Consider the following 14972-nt stretch of genomic DNA (forward strand, 5'->3'; position numbering starts at 1 on the left):
CAATACCTCTGGCTAATGGATTGACGTCGTTAACTTATGTTCATTAATATGTGGCTATAAATTATTGATGTTAAGGGCGTGTCCGCGTCAAACAATACAATTTCGAGGAGCAGTCTAGAAACATTCACTTGCCAATCAATACACGTAAATAAAATTGTTACATTTTCATTGGGCGACTAGTGACACTCTACATTGATGAAACGATGTCTTGACAGGCCAACTCGTATGTCCCTTCCCTTTGTAGATATTCATATTCTCCATAAGCGTTCCGTTGTTTCGCTTGTCGTCTGCTAATAGCGTTGTTCCTCGACTGGGATGCTTCGTGGAAGAACACAAATGTATTGCTTTGTTTTACTCTGCAGCTCCATCATGAAATCATGCCTGTTAAGGTTAACAACCTACGTTTATCCTCTCGCTGTCTTTTTCCTGATAGCAGGATCACAAGCCTCTGGTAAGCATTACTATCTGTCTTTCTTTCCTATTAAAACTGGCAATTGACAATAAGACGTGTTACTGTTAATTGATAGTTTTTTGTGTGTGTTCTACGACAAAACCAAAAGTAATATCACAAAGTAGGCCCCACTAGCAAACACCAAAAAAGCAAAAGTATACAGATCGGAAAAGAAACATTGTAAATAAACAAAATAAGAGAACAGTACACAGATGAAACGGCATTAATTAGGAAAGCACATGGTCAAACTTTCTTTAATATAAATATTTCATGGCAGACATGCATAACTCCACACCATTTTATTCGGACACTAACTGCAGAGCTGCTACTTTAAAACTGATGTCAATGCATTTTGGCGGCTTTCCTGCTTGTACTGCAAATTATGATTTCAACTTTTGCAGGAACGTACGTGTGGGTTGCTTGACATTTATTTTATATATAATTTTAAAATCACGAAAATATCTCAGTCTGTTTAAGAGTTAATGTACGTGCTATATCACTTAATGAACTATATTACAAGTAGCTTCTGTTTCTAGAAAGGTTATTGTTACATCCATTATTATGTCAATAAAACTAAACATATAACCTTATAATGCTTATACTCTATGTCTGTACCTAATTGTGTTGATGTAAAATAACGGATTTTTTTTAAACTTATGCATTAAGTGGTTTGTGGTAAATATAGTTTATCAATGACACATGTTTGCTTGTTTATTAAGTGTTCAATTTAATTTTTGATATAATAAAATATACATGTTTTGATTCACGTTTTCATTGAGCAGTATTCGTTTTGAATGTTCTCCTGGAATATTTTCCGCGGTGTTCTTGTTTCCATATTTTAGCAAGGTTGAACATTGCATGTATGACCAATGTTTAATGTTTATTTAAATGTCGATGATTCGCTTTTAAATGGTATTAAATGGTATATATATATATATATATATATATATATATATATATATATATATATATATATATATTGATATACAGGAATTTCGATTATTGAATAGGATTTTTATCTTGGTATTGAAAAGTTCAAACAATATGTTGCGATGTATTAAAGTAACGGTTGCCTGATCACTACGCAATTATGGGTCAAGGTATTAGGAAGTTCCCTTACTAAGTTCGACAGCGGAACATACAGTTTGGATCGCTGACGAAGAATCGTAACCGTTGCTGATAAAAACCTCAAGTAGAATTTGAAATTATATTTATCATAGATATATATGTATTGTTGTCCCACATTCATATATATTTTCTTCCAAGATATTTCAAGCAATAAGTAGATACTGAGTCATTGTTTCGAAAACAAACAATAAAATTCGGAATGAAACTGACCGTATCTACTTGTTCCTATGTTGTTGTATATATGCCTTGAATACGCGATGTGTAGCCTTCTTCACTATACTTTTCTAACTAGTTCAGGCTAAAATTTCAGTAAAAAAACATCTGAGGTCTCCTGTTAGTTATGCACCTCGCCAAGTAGGATGCAACACACAAATATGTTATACACTGACGAAAAAACTGACTTAGTAGATGCTTATCTTTATCAGTCAAAATATATTGCAATGATAAAGATTAATACAATTCTCCATTGTTCTACAATTATAATTGAACTGAGATTGAAAATGACCTCGAAACTAAACATAACAACGACTGCATTGTTAGCTATATAAACTGGAAGTAAAGATTCGTTTAACAATAAATATCGATCCTGCAAAAATAGTTTCGTTTAGATAATTTATAAATAACACATTACTTTCATCTACAGATACCTCGATGAGTAGATGTAGCAACTGGAACTTAGATCATGATTCAGAAAGCAACCTCGACTCATCATCTATATTGTGGGAGAAAAATGAGTGCCCGTTGATCGATTGTGCCTTGTTTTGCGGAATGGATCCATCTTGCAGGTCATTCTTCCACCACCCTTCAATGAAAAACTGTATGGGGTCTCAGTCATACAAACGCGGTCTCCCTGTGAGTCACGCAATGCAGCAAGGATGGAACTACTACACACGTATGTAACATATAGACGAATAACATAAACAATATCATCTTTATTTATCGATTACAACTGAAACAATATAATATATGATTAAGAAATGTACGAGTATGTATAGTGTGGATGAATGAACTAAACAAAATAACTTACTGACGACAGCAATCTGTCAATTTGCAATGTTTAATTAAAAATAAACAAGCATGAAAATGTACACAGATATGCTTACCAAAAAAATACATATTTACATTTCGAAAAGAGTCAGAGGAGTGGGAGAAGCCACCCATGTTTAAGGTTATTTTCTCGATCACGATTCATATCTCTAATGGAAGGCAACCAGCCCCCCATCATAGCTTCCGCTACCCCCTAAGAGCTCAAGAATACCCTGCGAAACCAACTAAAAGAAGAAGAAAAAACTCCTGATGCCTGGGTGTGGTAAAACTTTATATCATCCAGGACAAACATTATGCATATTGAGTGCGCTGCACTTAGTACACACCATCCTGAATATATTAATCAGTGTGGTGAGTAAAGTCATGTTATTATAATCTATTTCGTTTGTCGTAATCGTAAGGAATATTTGACAGTACTGAACATACTGGCCTACACGAGGCTCAGGAGGACTGCTCGCTATCAAATATAAATATAAAAGGACATTCATTTGAAACAGGGTGAACGGGCCCAGGAATGAAATGTATTTTTATTGTATATCTGATTATGCTAGGAGAGCGTATGCCGCACTGATCTAACGCGCTGTTTACTTGATATATCATTTACAGTTTATTACCGCGTAATGAGAACACATGGTTAACATTAGAAATTACAATATAAAGTTCGATTGACGCCCGCGATAAAAAAAAAACAAAAACAAAAAAAAACACTACATATCCTACTAGAGAGATCCACTGCTGATCATATCCGAAATTGATGAGAATAATGAAAATATTTAGCCTTTATTAGTAGCGGATGATGTACGTTGTCAAAATAACTTAGAAATGTCAAATAAATTTAAAACGCCGTGTGGAAGACTGACAGAAACGTGGAGGAGTTAGTTCCGTTTGTACGTGACGTTGACAACATAAGAGCTAAATCGGATCGGCAATTGCAAATCGTCGAAAAGTAAGAGGATTTTTTGAGTAAAATGGGCACGATAGTGTAGGTTGATTAATTGGTTGACTTTTTTAACGGCGCATCAGCACTGTTAGGCTATTTAGCGCCAAACAAAAAGTTATTTGCATACTCTTTTTTTTAAAAATTATAAAAGGTCCTATATTAACCAGCGATATAAAAGAACACATGGTTGAAATGAAAAACGGTAACATGTTAACGGTGCAAAATAAAGCTTCCCGATCAACGGGAGATGTAAATGTTCTATGTTAATGAAAAAAGATGAAAAGTATTAAAATGGGACGGTATATATATTGCATAAAAACTGCACAAGGTGATAGCATTAAAGTCAGAGTTCAGAGTAAATATTTACGGCTTTCAGGAACTCTATAATACGAGTGATGTTTATAGTATCAAAAAGTTCTTTCATGTCATGCACAATGTAATAACGATCGCGCGTAGGTTGCAGGTCAAAGCATTCTATCATAAAATGCTTAACAGTGAATGGTTCATTGCAAGAAACGCACTCTGGTGGGTCTTCACCTTTTAGTATGTGGGAGTGGGTGATATGAGTATGACCAATTCGGATTCTTGCAATGACAACCTCCTCCCTACGCGTGGTTCTGTAGGAAGTAGTCCATTCTCCTAAAGTTGGCTTGATTGCATGAAGTTTGTTATTCACGGCATTATTCCATGATGCCTGCCACTTCTGACGAAAGAACTTTCTGATACAAGGTTTAAAATCAGTGTACGGTATTTTAAAGTCAGATTGTTCTTGAGTAAGGGCCATTTTAGCAGCGCTATCTGCTTTTTCGTTACCTTTAATACCAATATGTCTAGGTAACCAACATTATATTATATTGTGGGATACACTCAGCTAGGTATTTTTGACGAGTATGTTTTTCAATAATGGGTTCTCCAGTTTTCTGTTGTGTAGTGACTGGGGTACTGATAGCGAGTCGGAGTAGTTGATACTGTTTAAAATATGTTTCTTTTCTATATGTTGCAGAGCAAGGTCCATTGCTCTGATTTCGGCTGTAAAAGTCGATGTTCCATTTGGTAAGCGAACTTGCGTTGTGTGATTTCCAAAAGAAAGGCTGCAACAGTCTTTTCCTCATCCTTGGATCCATCTGTGTAAAGTCTTGTGTAGTTTTTAAATTCGGTGAGGAGATCATGGTAAGAGTTGTGGAAGACAGAAGGGTTTCTCTCCGATTTTTTCCATCGTGTAGCGTAAAAAGTACTTTCGGTTGTTTGAGTAGCCAGGGTGGTGTTTCAGAGATGGACGTTTTCTGAATTGTAGAAAGATTAATTTTTGTAATGTCAAGGTTGGACGATATTCTAATGCCAAAGGAAGGTATCATGTTTGGTTTGTTTTCGTATAAGGTTTTGTATTTGGGTTGAAAAACAGCCGAAAAAGCAGGATTCAGAGGATTTGATTTTAATTTGAGAGCATACTGTGCGGAAAGCATTTCTCTACGATGCGATAACGGTGGTTCGTTCGCTTCAGCTAGTAGGCTTTCACAAGGGGATGTTTTAAATGCTCCCAGAGCCAGTCTTATTCCCTGATGATGAATTGGATCAAGCATTTTCAAATATGATTTTCTGGCTGAACCATACACAACGCAACCATAGTCTAGTTTGGACCGTATAAACGTTCTATATAAATTGAGTATGACTTTTCTATTAGCACCCCAGTCAGTGTGCGCTACTACTTTAAGTAGGTCAAGTGCTTTTGAGCATTTAGCTTTCAAGTTCTTTAGGTGTGGAATAAAAGTCAGTCTTCTGTCAAAGATAACACCTAAAGATTTTGTTACCTCAACAACTGGAATAGGTGTTCCGTCCAGCGTGAGGTGAGGTTCATCATGATGTCTTCGTAACTGACAGAAATGCAAGCATACTGCTTTGGACTTCGAGAATTTGAAACCGTTTGCACTGGCCCAACTTTGAATCTTGTTTATATTTTGCTGAAGTTGTCTTTCAATTGTATGCATGTGCTTCGATCGATAACATATGCGAAAATCATCAACATAGAGCGAGCAATCTACACCAGGAGTCAAACACTTGGTGATGCTATTAATTTTGATATTGAAAAGTGTCACAGATAAAATACTGCCCTGGGGCACACCCATCTCTTGCTCGTGCAAATCTGAGAGAGAAGAGCCCACTCGTACCTTGAATTCTCTGTCGGAGAGAAAGTTGGATATGAAAGAAGGCAGACGGCCTTTTAGACCTAGATCGTGCAGGTCATTTAGTATCCGTACTTCCATGTCGTGTCATAGGCCTTTTCTAAATCGACGAAAATCGCTACTAAGTGTTCTTTCTTGATAAATGCATCTCGAATAAATGTTTCTAGCCTAACCAGATGATCGTTGGTGCTCCGGCCATATCGAACGCCACTTTGGAAAGGAGATATTAAATTACTAGTTTCCAAGTACCAGACAAGCCGAGAATTGATCAACCTTAACTTGTAGGAAGCCAACTTTGACAACTTTAGGTACCGTTGGTTTGTTGAAGGTGAGTATAATGGTGTTGGTGTCCTGCAGATTGTTGTTTCGCTTGATACGAATTCTGCGGACTGCAGTGACACCTTCATTTTTCATGCCCTCGACGATTTCTTTGTCGCTGACTCCAGCTAGGTCACGGCAACGAATGACGCCTTTTGATGTATTAAGTGATGTGTGTGCGAAACATGTTACTGGAATGTCATGAAATAGCTTTTTTTTAATGTTCTCAGTATGTGCTTTACGTTCGCACTCCACAAGCAGACCACCTGATTTAATCTTTATAATGCTTTTTGGTTTGCCGACTAATCCAAGTATAGTCTTTTCGATTATAAATGGCGATAGTGCGGCTAGGGATATGATTTCATCTTTTGATTGGATGACCATGAAGCGAGGAAAGGATTCCACACTACATGGTTCATCATCTGAGTCAGTTCCCGTTTTGGAACGCTTATTTTAATATTTTTGATTTTCCATCTTGGCTTAATTAAAATTCAGCACCCATGCTCCCCACCCACCAAGGAGCCCAACAAGGGGACACTTTTTAAGTGCCAGGGATACACAGATGCTATACTCAGTTGATAAAATTACCTTTAATTGACCCTGAAATCGCCAATTTCTAAGGTCGGTAAAATTACCCCCCGATTGACCCTTTAAGCCACCGCCTTCCAGGAAGTCTTCTAAGACTTGAAAAAGGGAAAGAAAAAGGACTAGAATATAGGGGCAACCGTGGTATCAAGAGAGATACAAGGAGAAAGATAAAGAAGGTGAGAGAGTTAATAAAGACTTCCTAGGGCTCGGCGTGACCAGCTGATTTGTCGGAACCGCGCCCATCCCGACCACCCGTCTAAGAGAAGTAGAGGCCAAAGTAGTGTATTGCATGGAAAGGCTCTGCTCAACTACCAGGATCCTTTCCTCCCCCGACACGCGACGCAACCCACGGCAAACAGGTTGCCTCTACTTAGTCGCCTTTTACGACAAGTAGCGAGGCACGTCGGACCAATTCTACAACCCCGGACCCGCAGGGGGAGATAGTGTAGGTCCAAAAATATTGTATGTTGTTGTTGTTGTTGTTGTTGTTGTTGGCCAGCTAGCCTACTCACTACAATGTTTTATTTTCTTCCATGTTAAAATATTCAAGTTTGGACGGACATGCTTTACATTTATCGGTGATAATCCCACCGTCGCCAATGTCCAGCTGATACAACTGTGTAAATCCGTGCAGGCTCCCTGCCGCGGATGTCTTTTACGGGATGTGCTTTTGAATTTTCGTGTGAGCCTGACTGACATTAAATTACTCCAGCCGGAAACAGCTCCAGCTAGTAACGATTTTGCCCGGGTACATACTCCTATTGGGGCGCCACCTGATGTCAATGTGGTTGTTATTACAGTCACACCAAGTTCAAGCGTGGCTGCTGATGCTACATCTTTTGTGTCTGGCAAGTATTGGCTGGCGCTTGGCAATTCCACACACAATGTCGCTGTGTCGATTTCGTTCGTGGGCCTCATGAAGAGGGCAAATGTTTCTTCGAATCCAGCAGTGGTATCTTCCAGGCTTTCGCGACGACATTGTAAATGTTGCTTCGCCGCATCGCGGGCTAGTAAATAGCGCTTCAGTGTTATCATAAGCTCCTGAGCCAGTCGTTTTGTTCGTGATATTATTAGTATTATTATTACCTCACTTTTCAATGCACAGTATTGTTTACAACTAAGAATAACATTATTATAAAGATGGCTGTAGCATATATAGAGCTGATGATTAATAGGGTCGATACATAATGAATTTAAAATAACGAAACAGAAAAAGCAATGTTCTCTATAAATAATGTGAATATAAAGTATTTAAGAGAAATACAAATTAAGAGGTAGATCGAATGCGTGAATGAGATCGTCCTTCTCGGCGTCTCGAGTTCAAAACTGCTATGGAGTTGCGGTCACATATTCTTCAATACTGATTGACCCAACATAAAAACAAAAACTCGGTCTAATTGCTGGAGCTATACGCAGGACCCCCGACAATGAGTTTGAAACGGATAGGCGCACATAAGAGTTGGATGAGCTTGTCCTGAAAGAAATGGATATATATTTATCTGACATAGAACGCGCTAAGAAATGACCTTGGCGAGTTTTCCTGGCTCCACACAAAGCATATTCTTTTGTGCCTGAAAGAAACGATGTTACTGCCAGATAATGCGCATTCTCTATCAAAATGGTATAACATTGCCAATCCGGAATCTCTGTTGCGACTATCCTGACTATAACACACTGGTGCGGGATTGCTTGTGCGAGTGAAAATAGTTCCTTGGCCTCACGAATGATCATGTGGAGAATTGAACAATTCTTTGTGGGGTTTGTCAGGTACGCATCCGGGACTATTTTATTTTGATCAAAGTGTACAGCTACGCTGTTAGGTACAATGTCTGATATCCGCAGTATTTCCTTCAGACATTTATATCTTCACCTTCTGGTTCAATGAAGAACATAAACCTCAAGGGAGACTGGGCTTTCTTTACTCTCAGCTGCTGCCACAATAAAATACAAGGATAATAAATCCACATTCTTATATCTTACTTTTATCACCAAGGGCATGAATAGGATTGCGGTTTTAGTAAGAAACGGTGAGTAGTTAGCACAAACCGATTGCATAGTTCTTTTCCTCGTGGTTATTATTTGCATTTAGTTCCGACAATTAAAAGACTAAATTCGTCCAGTTCATTATACGCAAGATTTGGTTTGAAATACAAGGTATGAAATCTTACGCCATAATCAATAAATAGAAGTACTGTTTGTATTGAACATCTACAACACTGCACTTAGTTACGGAAGAGTTTGGAGTATAGGAGTATCATGTTCGTATTGCTCTGTTGGTAAAATTTTACATTGACTAAAGGAGGAGGTTGGAGGCATAATATGATTGTAATGCACTATTGGTTGAATGTTACATTGAATAACTGAGGAGACTATAATAATATAATAATGGTAATGTCCTTGTTAACTGCTACTTAGATTCATGTAGGGAATATGCAATTATAATACTTGAAGAAAAAAAAATCGACAGTGAAGCAACAATTGCTACACTTTAAAGTATAAACTTGAAATATATATCGGCATTATTAAAAGAGAAACTTATTTAGGCTACTCTGTAATTTCGCAATCGCGAAAGAATGTTAGATGAATGATTTCTTTTCTTATGCTATGTGGGAAAATACAGGGATACATTAGAGAAACGCCCTTTATCACAGATATCAGATTCTGAATAACTTGTTTTATATGTAACAAACAAAGAAACATTGAGTGTAATGTTTTTGCTGACGTATACATAACAGCAAGTTTAATACGATTAGGATGTACTAAAATTAATTTGGAGTTTATCTCGCTCTCTCACACTCTGTATATATATATATATATATATATATATATATATGCCATTAACTGACAACGAACAGTGCGAAACAAGTTATCTAGCTAGCCTTTGTGCTTTAAATTCCTTAATGAGTATTTGCCAATGGCAAATACAAAACATAGATAAGACAAACAAACAAAACTGAAAAACGGTCATGGTTTCGAAACTTTACATGTCTGTTCCTACAGGAATTCAACCTTTTAAATTTGTTATGTTTCAACTAGTTTATTTAAGCTTGTTGCTGATACTGCAACATATTTGTATTGACCTTGAAATTGATGAGCCATAACAACATCTGTTATTTTATATAAATTTATGTAAGCGAAATTTATATCCAGGATATTTCATTGTTTTAGCAGTCATGGGTTGTTAAGGAAATTTAGAGAACTATTTAAAAGAAAATCTGTCGGCTGCAAAATATATTTTTATTTGTGTATGTTTGTCTTTTTCTAGTCTTCTTGGTTTAAAACACTTGGGTTCAATGTTCTACGGCGGCCTATCCAGTAAGATTCCTTTTCTTTCCTGGTGTGGGGACTCCAGTTGGGGTCTGTTTTATTTGTTTGTCTTGCCTATGTTTTATATTTGCCTTTGAAAAAGACTAATTAAACAGTCGACACGCTCTGGTTAGCTAGATACACGTTCGTTGGCAGATTGCTGCATTTATCTTAATTAATCCCTGATACACGTGAACCTTTGCTGGATCAAGTGTACTTGAAAGGATTTTTCTTAGCATGTTATTTGTATTCTTTATATATTAATATATATATATATATATATATATATATATATATATATATATATATATATATATATAGTGTTATTATTTATTTCTAAAAAATGTACTGTGTTGTTTTGTTGCATGTAATTGTACATTTCTATCCAGCGATATAAATTTCATAGATGTGCTTTCAGTTAGGGACATTTAAGAGAGTCTGATTCATTACCATGTATGCTCTCTCAGCTGCAATTCGCAAAGAATAAAGTATGCGATTAATTTAATGTCATTCAAATGTAGTAAACCCTCATATAATACCTCATATAATATGTGAACTGTATTTACTTTGATTTTTCTCTTGCGTTCAGGGCCACAGATTTGTGATGGAGACTATATATACATCCAGACTATTGAACTGTGCTATAAGATTCACACCACAATGAAGAACTACACTGACGCAATGGCTTCATGTGAAACAGAGGGAGCCAAGCTGCTTAGCGTAAGGAAAAACACTGAACCAACATACTTCGGAAAGCTGACGACAGGTATAAATTTGCTATTGCGTTTTACTTTAAAGTGATATACTAGTCAAAAACTTTCCAAGTTACAGTTTCATACGTCGACGCAAGATAACCAAAATAATGTTTCCATATAGAAAATGCTTGCCTGTAACATCATTTATGTGCAGAAAAAAACTGCTCCATCATTGTATAATGCTTATAAATATTAAGAGCATTTGTATTTTATGAAAAAGTCTTTATTAACATCTAGTAAGTAGTCAGCAATTTTAAATGAGGTCTCGATATGATTCTTTGCAAAAATAAATTATTCCAGCCGCAGTATTCTGTGGTCAAATCTATAAACAATGTCCAAGTCATAAAGTGGAATTGTTTTTTTAAACGGTTGCGTAAAGTAACACTTTAACATTAAGTTTATTTCTTGCATTAGTTTGACAACTTGGGAATTATACTGCATATTTTGGATTATTGTTTCAAACAAATTAGTAAAAAGTCAGAGCACGTTTGCCTTCATGGAGTATGCAATTAATAAACTGTTACTATTATCATTCCCAGTAATCTACGTACGTGTACTCTAAACTCATGGTCAACTAAATCAATTTACTGGAAATCAAGGACAACAATATTGTCGAATATTGAAAAGCTGATGCTTCAGAACTACCTTCTGTCTGTATCAATAAACCAATTCTAAATACAAGACAATTAACTTGATAATCCTAAAGTGTCATTTGCACTGGGCACTCTTTGGACATTATTGAATCAAGTTAAGTTTACTTAATCTCTCTGGGAAAGAAATAAATTATTACATATATGTGACAATAACATAAAACGCTTGTTTTCTAAGAAAGCGCTGGTAAATTTCAGCGTATATTATAGTCTTAGGACTTCGCTGATCATACTGAATTCTGCATCGTGATGGAAAGGGTATCAGTTTCAGGACATGTTATGATATTATCGTTCCATTACTTAAAGGATCATACTAAAGGGAGATAAACAGGGATATGATTTTCAGCTAATACTATGTTAGTCCCATTACTTACATGACGAAGCTTCCTGATGAACAAGTATACTGTTGTACAAATACACTACGTTATTAGATCAAGTTGATTAAACAATCTTATTCACAATCTCCTGTTATGAACTCATAAACATCATTATTTCTAATACAGCTCTAGGATACATTTACATCAGGAAAAATTGATATTACTATCATATGTTTTCATCGTAATTACGTCTGCAGTGAATGCTACGACTTTGGTATGACTTCTTCCTTAGTACACTATCACATAATTATATTTCTTTTGCATGATTTCCTTGTAATTGCAGCAGCAAACAATTATAAATACTTTCATACCTTGTATCAGTAAGTATATCAACACAAAAGTAATTACATCAGTGCAATGATATTATTAACATATATTTTCATCTGGATTATATTAACACAGAATGATTATACAATCTTATCTTTCCGTTGCAATTATATGAACACACACTGATACCGCTACCATATATGTTAGATGCAGTTACATCAACAAAGAAAGCTCTTGGTACCGTATATTTTATTGGCTATTACTTCAACAGAGAAAGATAATATTATTGTACTTATCTTTGTACTGATATATACACATTATGCTAATACTGTAATATTTGTCCTTGTAACTGCATCAACACATAATGCTACTATTATCGTAAAAATGTTTTGTATGTGCATCAACACTGAATGATACATACATTTTTCGTTGTAAATACATCAGCACATACTAGAATGGTAAGGCTACTTATATTATCAATCACAATTTGCATACCACGTCCTATGCTGGCTATTCAGTTGGAATGTTTATCTTTGGATTCAAACACATAATGGAAGTAGTGGATCTGGCAAGCAGCCTCCGATAATCCATATTGTCCTTGATAACCAAGTTGTCCCAATATATGTGTGTACATATATATGATAATTACCCGTGATGTAGAACATCTGTATAGGGTTTTCACAGGGACTTCCTATTTTGTATAGTTGATCATTTGTGTCCAGCTGGTCCTGAATAATGCGACACATAATCCATCATTAAAATATTATATAGGTTGAAATTCATATATATATATATATATATATATATATATATATATATATATATATATATATATATATATATATATATACTTACAGGGAAAATTGCTTTCTGGATTGGACTTCGAGGCGTGGATGCAAATACAGTTTATAAGGGGTGGAATGGTGCGGCGGCATCATATATAACTTGGCACTTCGGATATCCACAAAATGTTGGAGCTGAATCGTGTCTTTACACTGATTACGGAAAAATTGCGAACATTAACTGCGCTAAACAACTGGGGTTTATTTGTCAGAGGCACATTTAATCCTTTCAGATAACATATGCCCCATCACGATGAATTACAGCAAATATCTAACATATACTATATCTTACTACCGTGTAAGGATGAACGTAATATACTACAAATTTAAACTTGAAATTTAGCATATAGCTGGAAATGTTAAATATAAAATTTGACTGACAATAAAGGATTGCATACATTATAATGTGTAATGTATTTTTCTGCCTTAATCTGCGTTTATACTTATATTAATTGCCTTTTGATATAAAACGAGGTTTACCACAGTAAGATTAACTTAGTCCATTTAGTCATTGCTATTTTATTTTATGTACTTTTTGTCTCTTAGAAAGGGGTTATCTCAATAAATGAAACCTCATAGGCGGGAATAATTGTAATTACAGAAGTATCTACCCTGACGAGAAATATAAAGTAACTAGAAATAAATCACCATTGACGGGAAACATTATAACTATGTACCAAACCCCATAATCTTATGTTGCCTGCAGACACAACTGAGATGAACCAAACACAAGCTGTACTGGTCTGATAGCTTTGTGCTTTCCATCAATGTTTGGCAAAAAATCTGTCATCTCTTTTTTTTAAATTCGTATAATGTACAGTTAGTATGACCATTCTAAAGCAATAAAATATGTGTTGTATACATGTATCTCGTTTATCATAAACATCCCACTGAATGTTTCCAAATTCTAATTTTCTGATCTAACTCTATTTCTTTAATACACATATCTAACGAACTAGCAAAAGGGACCAATATGTTTTCAAAGCATACAGTTGCTGGAATTTACTAAGGTGAACTGATCATCAATGATGTCAAGAATGCTGACCCTTTCTTATACACAATGAGAATTAGACATCAAGAATACTTAAACCCATTTAAAAATAAAACTTTACTGCATGTATTCATGTTTGATATTTGTCCACGCATGAATCAAGCAAAGTAAAAATGACTGGACTTTAATGACCTGTCATGCTGCAATTCAATTGTATATGTCAACCATACAATTGCGTATAACTGTTACATACAACGGATGAAAAGAACACATATTTAAGTAAACCTCTTGATTAAATAAAGTAATACATCGGATAAGGATTTACTATACTTTTCATCATAATTTTGACTACACGCGATGGACAATTCAGTTTTGATGGGTATTGATTGAACCTTAAATTATGTTACATAGAAATTAGGTTAATTTTGTTTTCCAAAATATAGTGCAAGATTGGCAACAAGCAAACGTTAATGTTTGAAAAAAGGAAGTCATACAGGTAAGAGAGCAATTGTTAAACATGTCGATTAATGCTGTTGCACTGAATTATTTTTTACCATTGAATTAAGTAGCATGCCTTGCATACATTACTGTGCCGAATGACTTGTTCAGTTCTTACGAATATTCATTTTAGTACCACAGTGCACCCCCTAATCCCGGAAGTGGATTCTTTGCACGGAGTATGGGTCAAAACTCGCCGATTGCTGGCTCCCATTTTCCACTTTGGATTAATTAAGAAGTCGGTGTATAAGATTATCATAAATCTTTATTTAAATTATTCTGTATTATCTCTCGTTCAGAAACAACTCTCTCCTTTCCGTGATATGGCCTTTTTTTGTAATTTACGTCACCGATCCAATTTTTATTCAGATACAGCAGAACTTCAACAGTTACAGTAATTTTTATTCCATAACCAATATCTGCTTTGACAATATCTCCCTTAAAGTGTCGTATCTAAACGAAAATTAGGAGAAATATTAAGCAATATCTCCACGAGACTTACATAATACGTGTGCTGCGAAATCAAAGTAAGACTGTACAGAAGTAGTGTGTTACAGTATCCGCATTCCACTGTAAAGAATTAATATTGTGCAGTATTCCCATCCCACTGTAAAACAAAATAGTATGTTGCTGG

At 35.5% G+C, this 14972-nt stretch overlaps 1 long non-coding RNA gene across 1 annotated transcript; it reads left to right on the forward strand.

Annotated features, from left to right (window-relative positions):
• Nucleotides 1-286: 286 nt before the first annotated feature.
• Nucleotides 287-13708, forward strand: LOC149769212 (uncharacterized). Its single transcript, XR_016419346.1, has 4 exons — nt 287-451; nt 2223-2471; nt 10548-10724; nt 12865-13708. It is a non-coding gene; the product is annotated as an uncharacterized LOC149769212 (long non-coding RNA).
• The last annotated feature ends 1264 nt before the right edge of the window (nt 13709-14972 follow it).

This window comes from Sinohyriopsis cumingii, unplaced genomic scaffold (genome assembly GCF_028554795.1).
Source record: "Sinohyriopsis cumingii isolate HCF-2022 unplaced genomic scaffold, ASM2855479v2 utg004328l, whole genome shotgun sequence".
Classification (NCBI taxonomy): domain Eukaryota; kingdom Metazoa; phylum Mollusca; class Bivalvia; order Unionida; family Unionidae; genus Sinohyriopsis; species Sinohyriopsis cumingii.